General features: G+C 53.0%; 2 protein-coding genes across 3 annotated transcripts in view; one reads left to right on the forward strand and one right to left on the reverse strand.

The window, feature by feature from the left end:
- The window catches only part of KCNQ1 (potassium voltage-gated channel subfamily Q member 1), a 381,156-nt gene that overhangs the window by 175,060 nt on the left and 189,739 nt on the right, over positions 1-16,357 (reverse strand). The window lies entirely within an intron of this gene.
- LOC139180554 (uncharacterized) overlaps positions 1-16,357 on the forward strand; it is an 84,571-nt gene that overhangs the window by 26,365 nt on the left and 41,849 nt on the right. The window contains exon 2 of the mRNA XM_070782402.1: positions 1-16,357. This exon is cut by the window's left edge and continues 22,765 nt beyond it; it is cut by the window's right edge and continues 41,849 nt beyond it. The gene's annotated coding sequence lies outside the window, so the exon portion shown is untranslated.

Below are 16,357 nucleotides of genomic sequence, written 5' to 3' on the forward strand. Positions count from 1 at the left end.
GTCAAGGCTATGGTTTTTCCAGTGGTCATGTATGGATGTGAGAGTTGGACTGGGAAGAAAGCTGAGCACTGAAGAATTGATGCTTTTGAACTATGGTGTTGGAGAAGACTCTTAAGAGTCCCTTGGACTGCAAGGAGGTCCAACCAGTCCATTCTGAAGGAGATCAGTCCTGGGTATTCTTTGGAAGGAATGATGCTAAAGCTGAAACTCTAATACTTTGGCCACCTCATGTGAAGAGTTGACTCATTGGAAAAGACTCTGATGCTGGGAGGGATTGTGGGCAGGAGGAAAAGGGGACGACAGGATGAGATGGCTGGATGGCATCACCGACTCGATGGACGTGAGTCTGAGTGAACTCCAGGAGTTGATGATGGACAGGGAGGCCTGGTGTGCTGCAATTCATGGGGTCGCAAAGAGTCAGACACGACTGAGCAACTGAACTGAACTGAAAGTAAGTCAGACAAAGACAAAACATTGATATCCCATAAGTGATATTCTACATATGTAGAATATTAAAAAAATGACACAAGTGAACTTATTTACAAAATAGAAATAGACTTACAGACATAGATAGCAAACTTACAGTTATCAAAAGGATAGTGGGGCAGGGAAGAGATCAATTAGGAATTTGAGATTAACATATGCACACTGCTATATATAAAATAAGTAAACAATAAGGACCTACTGTATAGCACAGGGAATTATACTCATAATAACCTATAAGATCATGGCATCTGGTCCCATCACTTCATGGGAAATGGATGGGGAAACAGTGGAAACAGTGTCAGACTTTATTTTTGGGGGCTCCAAAATCACTGCAGATGGTGACTGCAGCCATGAAATTAAAAGACGCTTACTCCTTGGAAGAAAAGTTATGACCAACCTAGATAGCATATTGAAAAGCAGAGACATTACTTTGCCGACAAAGATCTGTCTAGTCAAGGCTATGGTTTTTCCAGTGGTCGTGTATGGATGTGAGAGTTGGGCTGTGAAGAAAGCTGAGCACCGAAGAATTGATGCTTTTGAACTGTGGTGTTGGAGAAGACTCTTTGAGAGTCCCTTGGACTGCAAGGAGGTCCAACCAGTCCATCCTAAAGGAGATCAGTCCTGGCTGTTCATTGGAAGGCCTGATGCTAAAGCTGAAACTCCAGTACTTTGGCCACCTCATGCAAAGAGTTGACTCATTGGAAAAGACCCTGATGCTGGGAGGGATTGGGGGCAGGAGGAGAAGGGGACGACAGAGGATGAGATGGCTGGATGGCATCACCGACTCGACAGACATGAGTTTGAGTGAACTCTGGGAGTTGGCGATGGACAGGGAGGCCTGGCGTGCTGTGATTCATGGGGTCGCAAAGAGTCGGACACGACCGAGTGACTGAACTGAACTAACCTATAAAGGAAAAGAATTTGAAAAAAAATGTGTGTGTGTGTGTGTGTGATTGAATCACTTTCACTTTGCTGTATGCTTGAAACTAACACAACACCGTAATTAACCATGTATCAATTAAAATTTTTTACTGTGAAAAACAAGATGACAAAAGAAAACACAGGAGAACTTACTAAAACAATCTCAGAAGTTTTTTCAAAATTTAAGACAAGAATCTCACATCACAAAAGACTGCCAAGGTTGACTATGTCAGAATTTAAAAATTCTGAAGCCCATAGGGAGAAAATGGACCAAAAACTTGAACAGCGTATGAAAAGAAAATGCATCTGGTTTCTGACTCACAGAAAGAAATTCAACTTTTAATAAAATATAAGAAATGCAAAACAATAAACAAAAGCAAAAAATCCTCAAGTTTAAAAGTCCTGCCAGCAGAAAAATCTATAAGCTAAAAGATGAAGGAAAATTGGGATAAAATGTTTTCAACATGTAAGACAGAAATCCTATAAATTAGTAAAAAGGGATATTAAAAAAGGTATGGAGAGATGGTTCACAGAGAAGAAAAAGCAAATGTTTACCGATTTAAAGAGATAAACACCTCATTTATAGTAAAAGAAATATAAATGGAAACTCCAGTACACCATGTCTTATCAACCAAAGTAATGAAGCTGGAAGCTGTGACTACTAGTGAGTAGCAGTTGTTGGTGAAGGTGTGGGAAGACGGGCATGTTTGCACAATATTCACTGTAGTGTAAATGGGCACAAGCCTTTATTTGGTAGTATCTTATCAAAACATGTACAAATATCTTAACCTTGCTGGGAATGGGGGACAGTGGGCCTCTTGAAGTGAATGCACTTATAACGGAGACCAACATTTCATGAAAAATAGATTTGATTGGGAAGTTACCTTGAGGAGTAGTAATAATAGTCTGGAAAATCATATTGTCCTATATATACATTGTCATAATTGCAGATACCTCCTCATTAGAAAAAATGCATTGAGAGAGGTTCTGATGGAATGTTGTAAGATGTAGCATGACATCGCAGCAGGGCACCTCTCACTTCATAATGGACTCTGGGAGCACTTTCACACAGAGGCTCAGTTTTATAGAAGGTAGGGCTTCATGGCTTCACCAAGGGGCCACTCTTAATCTTTTATTATTTCTTTTGCACCCCTTTGAAATGGTTTTCTAGGTATCAGCGTTGCTTTTCTCTTCAGTTGGTAAATGCTTTAACTCTGCCCAATTGTCTAATCTCTGAAGAGAGATTCTTCAGTTTCATTTCCCTTAACTTCATGAAATCTCGTATCTTGACAAGGTTTACAGTTCTTATTCATAATTTATGTTGTCCTTATTTGATAAGAGACAGCCTAGGTGACTCAGTCAACAGAGGTAGAACAGGCATAAGACGGGTAGGGAGAAACAACAGTGTTCAGTGGGGAGGGACATTTCAGAGGGACTAATTTCAAAATCAGGCAGTTCATTAGTGAATATTTGAATAGTTAATGGCTGTCTTTGGCTGCCCTATACATCTGTCAATAGGGGACTTGTTCCATACATTATGGCACAACAGAATGCTCTGCAGCTGTTAATAAACAGGAGAAGCACTAGATGTCTTAATATAGATCCATCTCCAGAACACACAGGCATCTTCTCTCTGAACAGTGCACACTGGGGCTGCGTGCTTATGGAGAAATGAGAGGGCTCGCTACTGAAAGCTGAAGGGTTTCCTTATAGCATGATGTCCACAGAGACAGGGCCCCTGCCCAGTGCACTGACCAGGGCTCCATTCTCTTCAGATGCCCTGGGGTTGCTTCCTGCCCAGACCATCAAGCAAGGAACTGTTGGCCACCTCCTGCCAGCTGCAGTCAAGGCAGTGTTGCCCTTGAAAACGCTCAGGGCCTTCATCAGGCTTTACTGAGCAGCCCATCTGTGCATTCTTTGATGGAAGGCTCACTGGTTAACACTCAACATGATGTTCTTCAGCCTCCTCACAGGCCTCCCACCCCGCCACCTACATGCCTTTTTCAGGTGGCTGGGTCCCCGTGTTCACCAGCAACAGAACCGATGCCACAAAGACTAGTGCTCCAGGAGCACAGTCGCATTTGGGGAAAGCCCAGTCCAGTGGACCGAGAGCAGAGACCACGTTCTCTCAAGGATCCTAGAAGCTCACTCACGAGAAAGCAGCGCTCCAGCTGTCACCTGTTCTTGTGTGCACACAAACAACACTGCAGGATAAAGGTGCCCCTCAGGAGCACTGCCCCGTGATGAACCAAGCTTGTCTGGGCAGCTCAAAAAGAAGGCTGGCATGCCTGTATGAAGTCAGAAAGGCAGACTGCAGCTAAATAATGTATGCTACCACTTGAGTGAAAAGGAGGTAGATTATGAATACGTTTGCCCAGATAACACACTGAAAAATACAATGGGAAGCTTGGACAGCAGTAACCTTTAGGGAAGGAAACTTAGGAAGTCAGGGTTGGGGTGGGGACAACCTGATTTTTTGCCATTTTCCCTTTGTATACTGCATCTGTTTTCCCTAGCATGTGTAAAGCTACGTTATTATTACTTTTTAAGAGCAACATCTTAATAGGGCAAGAAGGGCGTGCTGCAGTTCCTGCAGAAGTTCTGACAGGCTGTGACCGAGCAGCCCCCGCTGCAGGGCCGGGCTGGTGGGCTGTGGAGCGCGGTGGCGCGGTGCTGTGGGCTCTGGTTCATGTCCCTCCGAGGAGCAGGGCTGCTCCTGCACAAAGAGGTTTTTGACAGGGAGAGGCAGAGCCCGAGTGAGAGCAGGGAGCGCCCCCGCCCCCCTCTGATGGGAAGGGGTGCCCTCCACCCGTCTGCAGACCAACAAGGCTCTCCTAGGAAATGAAATGCTACATAGGTTTTGTCGTCATGGAAGTTTGCGAGGAGTGATTTTTAGAGGAGTGAACGCCGTACATGTTCTGACTGCTGTGTCTCATTAAAGGCTCAAGTTTTTATGTAACTTTTCTTCCATTTTCAGGTAATCTTTGATTTTGATTAGTGCGACAGTGACAATGCTTAGTACATTTTTCTGTTGATTCGCCTAATATCTGTGTTAGTCTAAATATTTTCCAACCCATATTCACATTTTAAACTCTTTTTTAAACTACAGCTTAGACCTCATTTTACATTCAGGCTTTATGTTGCCGAAACACTGCTCTGGGAGGGGTGGGGGGGGCATGCTGTCTTCACTTCTGAAGCCACGCTGCTTGGGAACTGGCTGGGTCCTGGGTTTTCCGGGGAAGTGACACAGTGTTGACCTGGGAGGGGGCCCTGATTTCTCCCTCTGGGGAGAAGAAACAGAGAGACGTTCTGGCTGGTGACCCTCTTGGGACATGCCCACACCCACCCTCTCCAAGGGCTCTGCCCTGGATGTCCTGGCCCCCACCTCCGTGTGGGGAGGCCTGGATACACCGTTGGCAGAGAAGCTGGGCGGGAAGAAGCCAGCCCAGCACCCGCCACTGTAAGAGGAAACGAAGAGAGACAGCTCCAGTCAGCCCCAGGAGCGGGGCCTGGAATGGCTCTGCAGCTGGAGCGAACACAAAGGACTTTTCAGACCCTGCAGCCAAGGTGCCCAGGGAGCTTTTTTTTTTTTTTTTTTAAACAGCTATTAGGGTGACAAGTCTTTCCAAAGGCCAGCAGTTGGCGAGCGTTTCCAGGAAGCTGGTCTGGCACCAGGCTGGGATTGGAGCAACTTTAACGAGTTAACTTCAGAAGGAAGGAATCATCAGGAAAGGTTTAAGGTTCAACAAACTTTTTGAATTATTTTGCAAAAGTCCTGGCTTTCAGATTCAAAGGCATGTTTTGCCGTGACTGTTTTAAGCCAGAGCCTATTTCAAAGGCAGCGCAGCCTGCACGTTTCTGATTCAGCCGCCCCAGGTGTTTGTCTTAGCTCCTCCGGATGGAGGAGCAAGTGCCATCCAGTGCCGGGAAATACTGGGGTCACCTTACACGTCTCATCAAACATCGCTCCACCCACGTGCCTCTCCCTCTGCCAGCCCCCACGGCCCTGTGTGCACACGCGCGCACACACGCGCACACCTTCCCCAAGCAGGAAGCTGTTCTTTGCCAAGAGCGAATGGAATTCAGATTTCCAGAGGGTGTCCTTGGCCTGCAGCTCCACAGCCGCACGCTGAAGAAAGGTCCTAGTGTGTGTGGTGGGGGCAGAGAGAGGGGCCTCCATCTCTGCTCACGTCCATCTCGGCCCCAGGAAAAACCCACAACTGGCTGCACTCTCCTCAGCCACACCCGGCCTCGGTCACATTCCTTCCCTTCCTGAGCCCACACTGGGTGGCCCCGGCAAACCAGCTCCCACACCTTCCTCCCCACCAGCGGGGAGACCTAGGCCAGGCCCTTGTGGGGCAACCAGCAATTGCAAATGAGGCACCCACGCACCCCAGGTCTGAAGCCGCCGCAAACCACAGAGGGGTCCTCAGAGCTGCGCATCCTGCTGGGGCCCACTGTCACCTATGGGGTGGGGGCGGTGGTGGGGGTACTGCACGCCCCGCCCTTTCCCGGCACACCGTGGGGTGGAGCTCACGCCGAAGGCCCTCTTCCCTCCAGCTTGTGCTCTGCTTGCTGTGAGCTGACACTGCCCCTCCCCACCCCAGGGTCCCTGCACACACACAGCAGAAAGGAGCCGCTCTCCTCTCTGCAGTCTGAGCCTCTCCAGCCCCAAGGTCGGCCTCCTCAGGAGTTAAACATTGACAGGCAGAGCCCAACACCAACCCCAGTAAATGAGACAAGTCCGTGATCAGCCTCACATGGTGGGCTGGCTGGTTACACTCAGCTTCCCGAGTCACTGGGACTTGCACCTGTGTGGCCAGGTGGCATCAGACGGAGAGAGTGATATTTCCACAGATGATCAGAGTCAATGAGGACTGTGATGAGCAGCAGCATTTATGGCATTTTAGGGGCTCAGTGCAGAGGGAGGCCTGGTGCCCCCGCAGAGTGTCCATTGCTAAACAAAGGTCAAGCTCCAGTCTCCTCAGACCGTGCCCTTCATGTGCTCACAGGACTGTTTTCATAAGGGGTGGCCTGCGTTGCTACCTGGGGAGAAGGCCACAGTTTTTCCCCCTGCACCTGGAGTCTCAAGTTGGGCTTCTGACCTTTCTCACAGCTGTCTGACCCTCCTGCCTGGTTTGGGAAAGGCAGCATCCTTGTCTTGGCCTTACCCATGTGGGTCTCCTGGATAAGTATGAGGTCCTGAGGTGGCCCAGAGACTAAGTTGACTGTACTTTCTGACCCCGAGTTTCAGTGTTTCTCTTGTGCTGACTCGGCTCCACCAATCTCTCCTTCTAGGCCTGGCCTGCAGCAGAGTTAACTGGGGGATGCTTTCCTGTCCCTGGGTGTGGGGGAAGCAGAGAGCTAATGGGCAGGGCATGGCCAGGCTGAAGGCCTTGAGTGACTGAGGCATGGGTCTCAGGAGAGTACCCCAACCAACCCCCTAGGACTGAGGTCACTTGGCCCAGGTGATGAAGGAAGTTGGCCGGGACTGGTGTGGGATGGAGGCAGGGCCCACTCGAGGAGACAGGCTGCTTTGGGACTGCAAAAGAGCATAGGGTTCAGAGTTCGGAGCTGAGTGCCTACCTGGCTCTGCCAGCAGCTGAGCAAGGTCCTCTGTCTTTGGTCTTGGGGCTCCCGTTTCCCACACTCCATCTCCTGACATCTGCAGGCATATTTTCCCACCTTAGACCCAGACCGTGTGGTCTGACCAAGTCCATTTCCCAGTGCATGAGACAGGCCAGTGATGGAGGGGGGCCCATTAGCACCAAGCCTTCAGGCACTGCCACAGAGCGAGGGGTCACTGGGAGAGCATCTCAGGTGAGGCCCTTGGAGCCCCTGGGGACAGTCCTGCCCCTGACGCTTGCACACACACTGCCCCAAGTTCATTGAGGCTGGGAGCCAGTCTTTCTGAGCATTGCTCCACCTGAGGCAGCCCCAGCTTTTGACCCTGGCCTTGCAGCCAGGCCCCTACGAGCTTCCACCTGGAGCCCACACACCCAGCTGGGGGTTTCATGTGGCAGTTCAAAGAGAAGAGCAGGAAAAAAAAGCATTCAGGTGTTTCAAATGGGAAGAGATTCAATTTAACTTCACAAATCTGGACATGAACCTAAAGAAAACATTGGAAAACAAGCCCACCTGTGAAAGGCCCAAGAGAAGAGATTAAGTAGGGAAAGAAAGGTCCCCTGGGCCTGAGGACAGCTGCCCCATCCCAACCCAGGAGTGGAGACACTGGGCCCCCATGCAGACCGAGCTGGGCCAGAGGACACACCCAGGGTGTGCTCAAGGGATGAAGCCAGAGGTCCCAGTGTGCCCTTGCCCTGAACTTTATACGCAGATACAGAGGTCAGCTGGGTAAAGCCGAGGACCAGTAGCTGGCTGCCCAGTGCTGCCCGCCACCTCTTCAGGGGCTGGCTCTCTGAGGGCATCAGTCTTGCCCATAACCACAGGTGAGGCTATGGGGAAGAACACCGAAAGTACTGTGTGTGTAGCCGGTGCCCTGAACAACCTTACATACCCCCTCCAGTCCCCAGATGTCTTCTCCTGCTTTGTGAGGCCACTCTGCTGTGTGCCCCAGTTTCCCAGGGGGCACAGCTATGGCATGAGTGGTATTCTGAGTGCAGTGTAGTCTGATCTTGTGTGATGGCCCAGTTCCAAGGTCTTGGAAGACAAATCAGGTAGAGTCAACATTACCTTTGAAAATTCTTTGAACTGCCCCCCCCCCGCCCCCCCGCCAAATTCCCTTCTCAGAGCTTGATGTAAACCCCTACTAAGCTGTTCTTGTGCTGACTGTAGTGGAAGACCTTGCCTGTGAACGCCGAGGGTATCCCTGCTCTGCACCACGATCCTTCCCGAGCTGTCTTCACTGTGAGCCTCTGGGGCCACTGCCCTCGTGAAGAGAGCACTTCCTGGGAAGATCACAGCCATCGTGGGGTCATGACTGGATCTGTGGGGAGGGCGGGATGCCGTGGCTGCCAGACTCAGGTTGGCCCTGGACTCCTGTCTCCCTCTGCCTCCATCTTTTCTTCCTCTTCCCTCCACCTGGCACTCCCAGAGGCAGGCCAGACCTCTCTCTGCTAGCCAGTCATTGCCGAGGACACCTGCATTGTCCCAAGAGGGCCTGTAAATCTTAAAGAATGAATGCTAGATGGAGGGGCGCTGGAGCAGCCTGAGAAGCCCTGACACTCTGGAAGGCCAGGTCAGCGCTGCCCCAGAGTGGTCTGCAGGCCTGGGTGCCCCTCACCCTCCCAGGTTCAAGGTGGCAAGATCCATCTTTCCATGAGTCAGGGGACTGACTCACCAGGCATCCTCTGAGGGCCCCACCGAGGACTCAAGCTTTGGTCTCAGCCAGCTGCAGTGTCCCCTCCCACCCCTGACACGAGACATGGATGACAGGGGCTCACCCTCTGCTAAGCACCTGAAAGCCATGTGGGCTGTGAACACCACCTCCACATTGGGGCCACGCTGCCTTTGAGCCGCTCAGAACCTGAGCACTACCGTGGCATCTCCCTTCCCTGCCAAATGCGGTCCTGGGCGAAGGCAGACCTTGTGCCTGCCCTGGTCCTTGCTCTGCTTGAAGATGGATGTCATCCTCAGCAGGTGAGCCCAGCTGTGATGAGAACAGAGGGCAGAGGCACGCTGGGGCACTTGTGGCTGCTCTGGGGTATGGTCCTCTGCATCCCCTCCAAGAGTGGAGTGAGAAGAGCAGGTGTCGGGTTTCTCCCTCCACTGACAGCACAGCTCATGAGCCCCGTGCCCTGGGATGAGAGACAGTGGATTCTGGCTTTCTAGTTGCATCTGATGCTGGGAGAGATTGAAGGCAGGAGGAGAAGGGGACGACAGAGGACGAGATGGTGGGATGGGATCACCGACTCGATGGACATGAGTTTGATCAAACTCCGGGAAATGATGAAAGACAGGGAAGCCTGGTGTGCTGCGGTCTATGGGGTTGCAAAGAGCTGGACACGACTGAGCGACAGGACAGCAGCAGCAAGGTGCATCTCATGAAACAGGGATGGCGTGTGATGGTGACACACCGACCTCCTCTGTGCCCTGTGGAGACTTGGGACCCGGCCGTTTCAGAAGCTTTCAGGCCAAGTAAGGGGCATCCCCATGGGACCTCTCATCACAAGGCGACGTTTCACACGGTCTGACATCTATCACACACTTTCCCGAAGCAGGCACACAGCTAGATGCCTGACCCCATCTCTTCGAAGGCTAACACCAGCACCATGACGTGCGTCCCTCATGTCTACAAGAGGACACTGAGGCTCAGAGAAGTGAGCTGACTGCCCTAGCATCCCACACGCAGGAGGAAATGGCCCAGGGTGGTCAGAGTTCCCTGGTGGGCAACGTTCCCAGCCTTGGTAAACCCATAACAAACACCAGCTAACAAAGGTATGCTTGGCCACTGCCCTGAAAACTACAGGACACGGTAGAAGAAATGAAAGAGGACCTTAACAAATGAGGGACACGTCAAGAACACAGTTGTGAAGACTCAGGGTAGTAAAGCTGTTTGTCCTCCCTATCTAGGTAGGGAGCCGGCCTACCTATTAGAAGTTTCCTGTGGAGACTGGCACGTGGATGAATAGAGGTGCCACACAGAGACAGCCACGCAGGGCAGGAGAACTGGCTGGAGCTTGCATGACCAGCTATCCAGAGCTGGGATCAAACTGTACTGACAATGAAACAGCCCTGGCAAGAAAAACTATAAAAATCTGACCGACGAAGTGCATAGGATCCACAAACAACCACGTGTAGACCGGGAACTGCTTTATAATGGTGCTTATCTGGTAGGGCAGTGGAGAAGGGCGGTCTTTTCAATAAAGGGTGCTGAGTCAAACTGGATATCCAAATGGGGGAAAACTGCCTTGACCTCAGCCTCACATTGGATGCAAAAATTGATTCCAGGCAGATTGCAGATCTACATGTGAAAGGTGAACTAATAAAACTTTAGGAAAAAAACAATTATCTTTATGACCTTGGAGTAGTCAAAGTTTCTTAAAGAGGATACAAATAGCACTCACCAGAAAGGAAATGTTTGATTAACTGGATGACGTTAAAATTAAGACCTTGTGTTCATCAAAAGACACCCTCAAGAGAGGAAAAGGGCAACCCGCAGAGGGAGTGGTGTTGCTTCTTTGGAATGAGCATACATGTATCAGACCAGCGACTCATATCCAGGATGAAGAACGCCCACAAATCAGAAGAAAAGGCAACCCAAAAGGAAATGGGCCGCCAACATGGGCATTTTACAAAGGACAGTAATCAACTAAATAATAACAACGTGAAAAGGGCTCAGCTGCGTTAGCCACTGACTTTGTCGTTGTTAGTCACTAAGTTCTGCCCTGCTGTTTGTGACCCTGTGGACTGACCATAGCCTGCCAGGCTCCTATGTCCATGGGATTCTCCAGGCAAGAATACTGGAGTGGGTTGCCATTTCCTCCCCCACCGGATCTTCCCGTCCCAGGGATCGAACGTGCATTGACAGGCAGACTGTTTACTCCTGAGTCACCAGGGAAGCCCATAGCTATTACTGCAAGTTAAAAATCACAGTTTGATGCCATTAGACACCCGCCATTGTGTGAGAAGTGTTAGGATATGGAGCAGCCAGAACGCCCTGCCGCCACTGGTGGCAGTGGACACGTATGCCCACTTTGGGCAGCTGTGAGGCCGTGTGTACTCAAAGTCAACAAGCTCATCTGATGACCTGGCAACATACTCACCAGAAGGCAGCCCACGCGTTCCCCAAAGAGCCTAGACAGAATATTCTCAGCAATGATGATAACAGCGCTGTACTGGAAACAGTCCAAGTGGCCGTCAGAGGAGAAGGGATAAAGGAGGGGTAGGCCCTTCACACAGCGGGGTGCCAGCCAGCCAGGGGAGAGGGAGGCCCCGCTCTCTTCAGCCAGACTGTGCAGCTCACAGGGAGTCGGACATATGTGTGTGCACTGTAGGAGTCTATTGCTGAAAAGTTCAAGAACAGGCAGAGCTGGTCCTGTTGCTGGGAGCTGGGACTTGCTTACTCTTGGGTGTTGGTGACAGAAAGGGGGAACCTAGGGGCTTCTGCTAGGTTCTGTTGCCTCACTTGGGGGCTGGTGTCACAAGTCCCAGGGGGTGAAAATGCACGAGGCAGTACCCTGAGACCTGTGTGCTTCATACTTCAACTAAAAAGTTGAAAACAATGTCCTCTATATAAGGACAAGCCTTTTAACTTGAGAGATGGACAGTGCAGGCCTACAGAGGGGCTGGATCTGCCCTAAACTCCTTCTACCCCTGGCTCAAGGGATCCCCACCTCAGGCTTCCTGGTCAGGCTGCCCTGGGACTCAGTCTCCCCTTCCAGGTTCAAGCAAAGCATAGGAGGGAGCTGTGTGGGACTCCCTGACAGTCAAAAATGTCTCTCCATCAACACCAGTGCCATTTGTGAAGTCCTCTCCTCCCGCCGCCCCTAGGGTGTGGGCCTTCTCTTCCTTAACATCCTCCTTAACACTGCCCATGGTCCATGCCGCCCTTGCTGCGGACCTGTGTCGCAGAGATAGCCGAGCGGGCCCTGAACGTGCCGAGGCCTGGGGTTATCGATGGCGCCTAAGGCAGTAAGAAGTCCCCTTGCTTGCCTCTGGGCCTTCCTCCCAGACCATGGCCCCACTCCCCAGGGTAGCCAGCCCCAGCCGATGGGCTGCATCCTCCTCTCGTGCTCACAAAGGAAGTGAGGCTCCCAGAGGTTGGGGGGCTTGGAGCCGGCCCACAGCTGGGCCAGGACTGGCTGGGCGCCAGATGAAGGGCATCCGATCTCCAGTCCCTCGTTGTTCCCACTGAGCCACTCCGCCTCGCTTGTAATTTAATTAGGAGAACATTTAATCCCCCCGTGCATTTCGGAGACAGCTTTGCGCCTGGCCGGGGCTGTGAGGCTCTGACGGGGAGCCTGTGACTCATGCAGCTTTGCACAGCCCTCCCGGGCGGGCTCCCACGGGGCTTCCTTGGCACCTCGTGCAGACAGAGGTGGTCTGGAGCTCCAACAAGAGGACACTGGTCTGGAAAGACAAACTAGCCTCATCTGTTCCTGGCAAGCCCCCTCCTTTATCCCCCTGGCTGCTGGCCCCAGCAAGGCCTCGCAGTCCTTTCCCACCACGGTTTGCAGGGTGAGAAACAGAGCAAGGGGCTTGGGCATTCACAGGCGCCGTGCCTGGCGCCCCCGGGGTCCATGGGTGTGGGCTGCAGTGGGCCCTGGGTGTCTCTGAAATGTCCCAGGCAAACCTGGTACCGCCAAGAGAGCTAGTACCCTGGTCCAGGGAACGGAGTGCGGGACCAAGCCTTGTGACATTTGCCCTTGTTTCCAGAAGGCATGGGGCTGGCCCTGGCCTCGCTGACAAACGCAGATTTCAGGAGACGTTAGCAGTGATGTGGATGAAAGCCAGGCCACAGCGGCCTCGCTGGAAAAGAGAAACTTGAACGTTTTGGCGTGAGATTCTGCAGGGTCCAGGAGAAAGTTGAAGACATGGAAATTCTAATTAACGCACGCAGGGCTGGTTTTGCTCAAGGATCTCAAGGCTGTCATGCCGAAGGAGGCCTGCGAGTCCATGCTCGCCGGGCGTGTGCGCGTGTGTCTGCACTCACGGTCACCTGGCGGGTGTTCTGTGGGGCCCCAGCCTTGGCCCCGCCTTCCCTCTGCCTTTCTTCCCTAGAAGGTTCTTGGTCTTCCCCATGCCTGTCTTGGTGTACAGGGTGCTAACCAGACTCTCCCCCTGCAGAGCAGGACAGAGGGGTGGCTGGTTAAAGAGAGCTGGGTCCTGCCTACCTGGGAGGCCATGACAGAAGCGAGGAGGGGCCCTTCCGGAAGACCAGAGACTGGTGTGCGCACAGAGGGTCTGGCTCTGGAACCACCTGCCGTGGGTATTCACGTGCAACCACTGGGGTGGATGTGAATGCCAGGCCAGTCCTGGCTGACTCGGCAGCTGTGGGGAGGACTTCCCAACACACAGCCTTGGAGCCCAGAGCCACAGATGCCGACCCAAGGCCGGTCCTGACCCAGCTACCCTGGCCCTGCATCTAGCAGCACTGAGGCGCCCACAGCCCCTGCTTCATCTCTTCCTTGGGAGGCGCTGGCTGGGCCCTGGCTGGGGGACCCTGTCTGCTTTGAGGCGGGAGCCATAGTCCTGGAGCTCTAACAGCCTGGGGCTTGAGGGGTGCCAGACAAGGAGAGGCCTGGGGGAGCCAAACATGAGGGTCCTGGTAGACAGGTACCCCGAAAGAGACCCAGGCCCCGAACAAGGGTTCAGGGAGCCTATACAGAGGGCCTCAGGGGCTGGAGGAGGATGTGGCAGCCTGGCCTGGGGGCGTCCTGGGCCTCCTTGAAGGGAGGAGGGCTGTGAGGACGCTGGAGAAATGAGTGGGAATCTGATGGCTGCTGATGAGTGACAGGGATGTTCCAGGTGGGACACCATGTGCAAGGCACAGGGATGGACACAGGGTGGCCCTCCCCACAGTGGGCAAGAGCCCCTAGCAGGGTTTCCCTGCCCCCTGCCCCATGCCCTAGATGCCTTGTCTCCTGCCTCACACTTCTTCCATGGCAGCCTCGTGGCAAGGCTCAGGGTGGGGGCCCAAGGGCAGACAAGCTCCCTTGCATCTGCCTGAGAGATGTGGGTGAGCCTGTGGCCTGGCTATCCAGAGCTGTGAGTGGGCCTGGGGGCCTGCCCGTGGAGCTTACGTGGCCAGAGCCACTCTCTCTCCCCAGCCCGCTGGACCCTGACCCCAGCTCGCTGACGACTCCCTAGGTTGCACCAGGCTGGCTCACTGACCCCCACTCCCCTGACCCCTCACTCCACCAATGGCCAACAGGCCCCGGAAAGAGGAGCTTCGCCCAGCCCCAGGGACCATCCCGTAATCAATGCTGCAGTGACCTCACCTCCCTGGGGCCCCACGGGCGGGGAGAGCTTGAGATGGAAACAAAATGTGTCTTTATTTATGCTTTTAATTTGAATTCTGGAACTGTCCCAACATGGTAATACATTTAACATTCAGTCAAATGCTGAAGAAAAATGGATCTGTTTTTCAGTAACTGCCTCCCACCCACTCTGGCCCCTGTGAGACCCCTGTGCACATCCCCAGTCCTTTGCACACAGTCCAGGGTGTGCATCTCTCTCCCCTGCATGGAGTCCATGGGTCTGAGCTGCCTGCAGGAGCTGAGATGGGTCCCCAAGCTGCTGGAGCTGAGTTTAATTAGGGGCATCAATCAGCAGGCAGGCTATGCGGGATGCAGAGGAATGCGGCCCGGCGTGGACACTGAGGCCTGGCCATCTTCCCCCCACTGCCCTGCGGGCTGCCACAGCCCAGAGTAAGTGTGGTGCCCATCACTGCTGCCTCCTTCCCCTGCCATGGTGGGGGTGGTGCCTTGGCCCAGCCCTTAGCCCCAGGATCCCAGCCCAGCCCTAGGGGTACCTAGGATCTGAAGTTCTACTGCCGGCTCCTGCACTGTGCCTGTACCCCACCTTCCCTGGGCTCCTGCAGGCAGGACCCTGACCTTTGCGGACAGGGACATGCAGAGCCCCTGCTGTCTCAACCTTGACCAGATCACAGGGCCTGGAGGAGGCCTTTCTGCTGCACTCTGTCTTTTCAGCCCAGCCTTCACTGCAGACCCCTCAGTCCAGCACCTGCCTTCCCCTGGCTCCTCTGCAGGGTCTGTACTAGGAAAGGCCTTCACAGGTTCCAGGGTGAGGACCCTCCTGGGGAAGGATGGCCTAGGTCCAGCTAGCACTGGAGGGAGCCCCTTCTCCTATAACCAACGGACTGCACCCAGGGAGTGATGACCCTAGGACCACCGCAGGCTCTCTGGTTGATTATGCCCCAGGCCCCCTGCAGGCAGAGAGCTTGGGGCTGTCAGGTCAGACGGCCTCTGTCCTGGAGGAAAGAAGACAAGGAATGGCCAGGTTCCTCTGACTGCGCAGCTCAACCAGCTTGAGTTGCTTCCTGGGGCTCCCTGGGCAGGTGGACCACCTCTCGCCTCCCCGGAAACCTTGTCCCTGCAGATACCAACACACATGGACCTCTCTTCAAAAGCGGCGACCAGGCAAGGCAGCTGTGAGCTCGGATTTAGGTCACCTCAGCTCCCAGTCTTTCACCACCCTCACCCTGGGCCTCCCTGCAGCGGCCTCACAGGGCCCTGGGAGCTGGTGAAGATTGCCCAGCTGGACGGATGATGGGTGACCACCCCGTCCACCCGGGGTGTGACGCCTTGTATGTGCCTTGTGGGGCTGGGCCACAGGTAGGAGGGGAGGGAAAGCGAGCTCTGATAGGAAGAGAGCGCCAGGAGGACAAGGAGGGGTCGCTGAGCAGTACAGTGAAGGTCCCGGGTCCCAGCAGGCTCTTGGCTGTCCCTGCTCTAAGCAGGCCCTGCCACCTGTGCTACAAACACCAGCCACAAAACCCCGACTTTCACACAACACTTTGGGGTCTCCTGTGCCCCAGAGCAACAGTTAGAACTGGACATGGAACAACAGACTGGTTCCAAATAGGAAAAGGAGTACGTCAAGGCTGTATATTGTCACCCTGCTTATTTAACTTATATGCAGAGTACATCATGAGAAATGCTGGGCTGGAAGAAGCACAAGCTGGAATCAAGATTGCCAGGAGAAATATCAATAACCTCAGATATGCAGATGACACCACCCTTATGGCAGAAAGTAAAGAGAAACTAAAAAGCCTGTTGATGAAAGTGAAAGAGGAGAGTGAAAAAGTTGGCTTAAAACTCAACATTCAGAAAACTTAAGATCATGGCATCTGGTCCCATCACTTCATGGGCAATAGATGGGGAAACAGTAGAAACAGTGTCAGACTTTATTTTTTTGGGCTCCAAAATCACTGCAGATGGTGACTGCAGCCATGAAATTAAAAGGCGTGTACCAGTTATGACCATAACCATGACCAAAAGTTATGACCAACCTAGATAGCATATTC

This window comes from Bos indicus, chromosome 29 (genome assembly GCF_029378745.1).
Source record: "Bos indicus isolate NIAB-ARS_2022 breed Sahiwal x Tharparkar chromosome 29, NIAB-ARS_B.indTharparkar_mat_pri_1.0, whole genome shotgun sequence".
Classification (NCBI taxonomy): Eukaryota; Metazoa; Chordata; class Mammalia; order Artiodactyla; family Bovidae; genus Bos; species Bos indicus.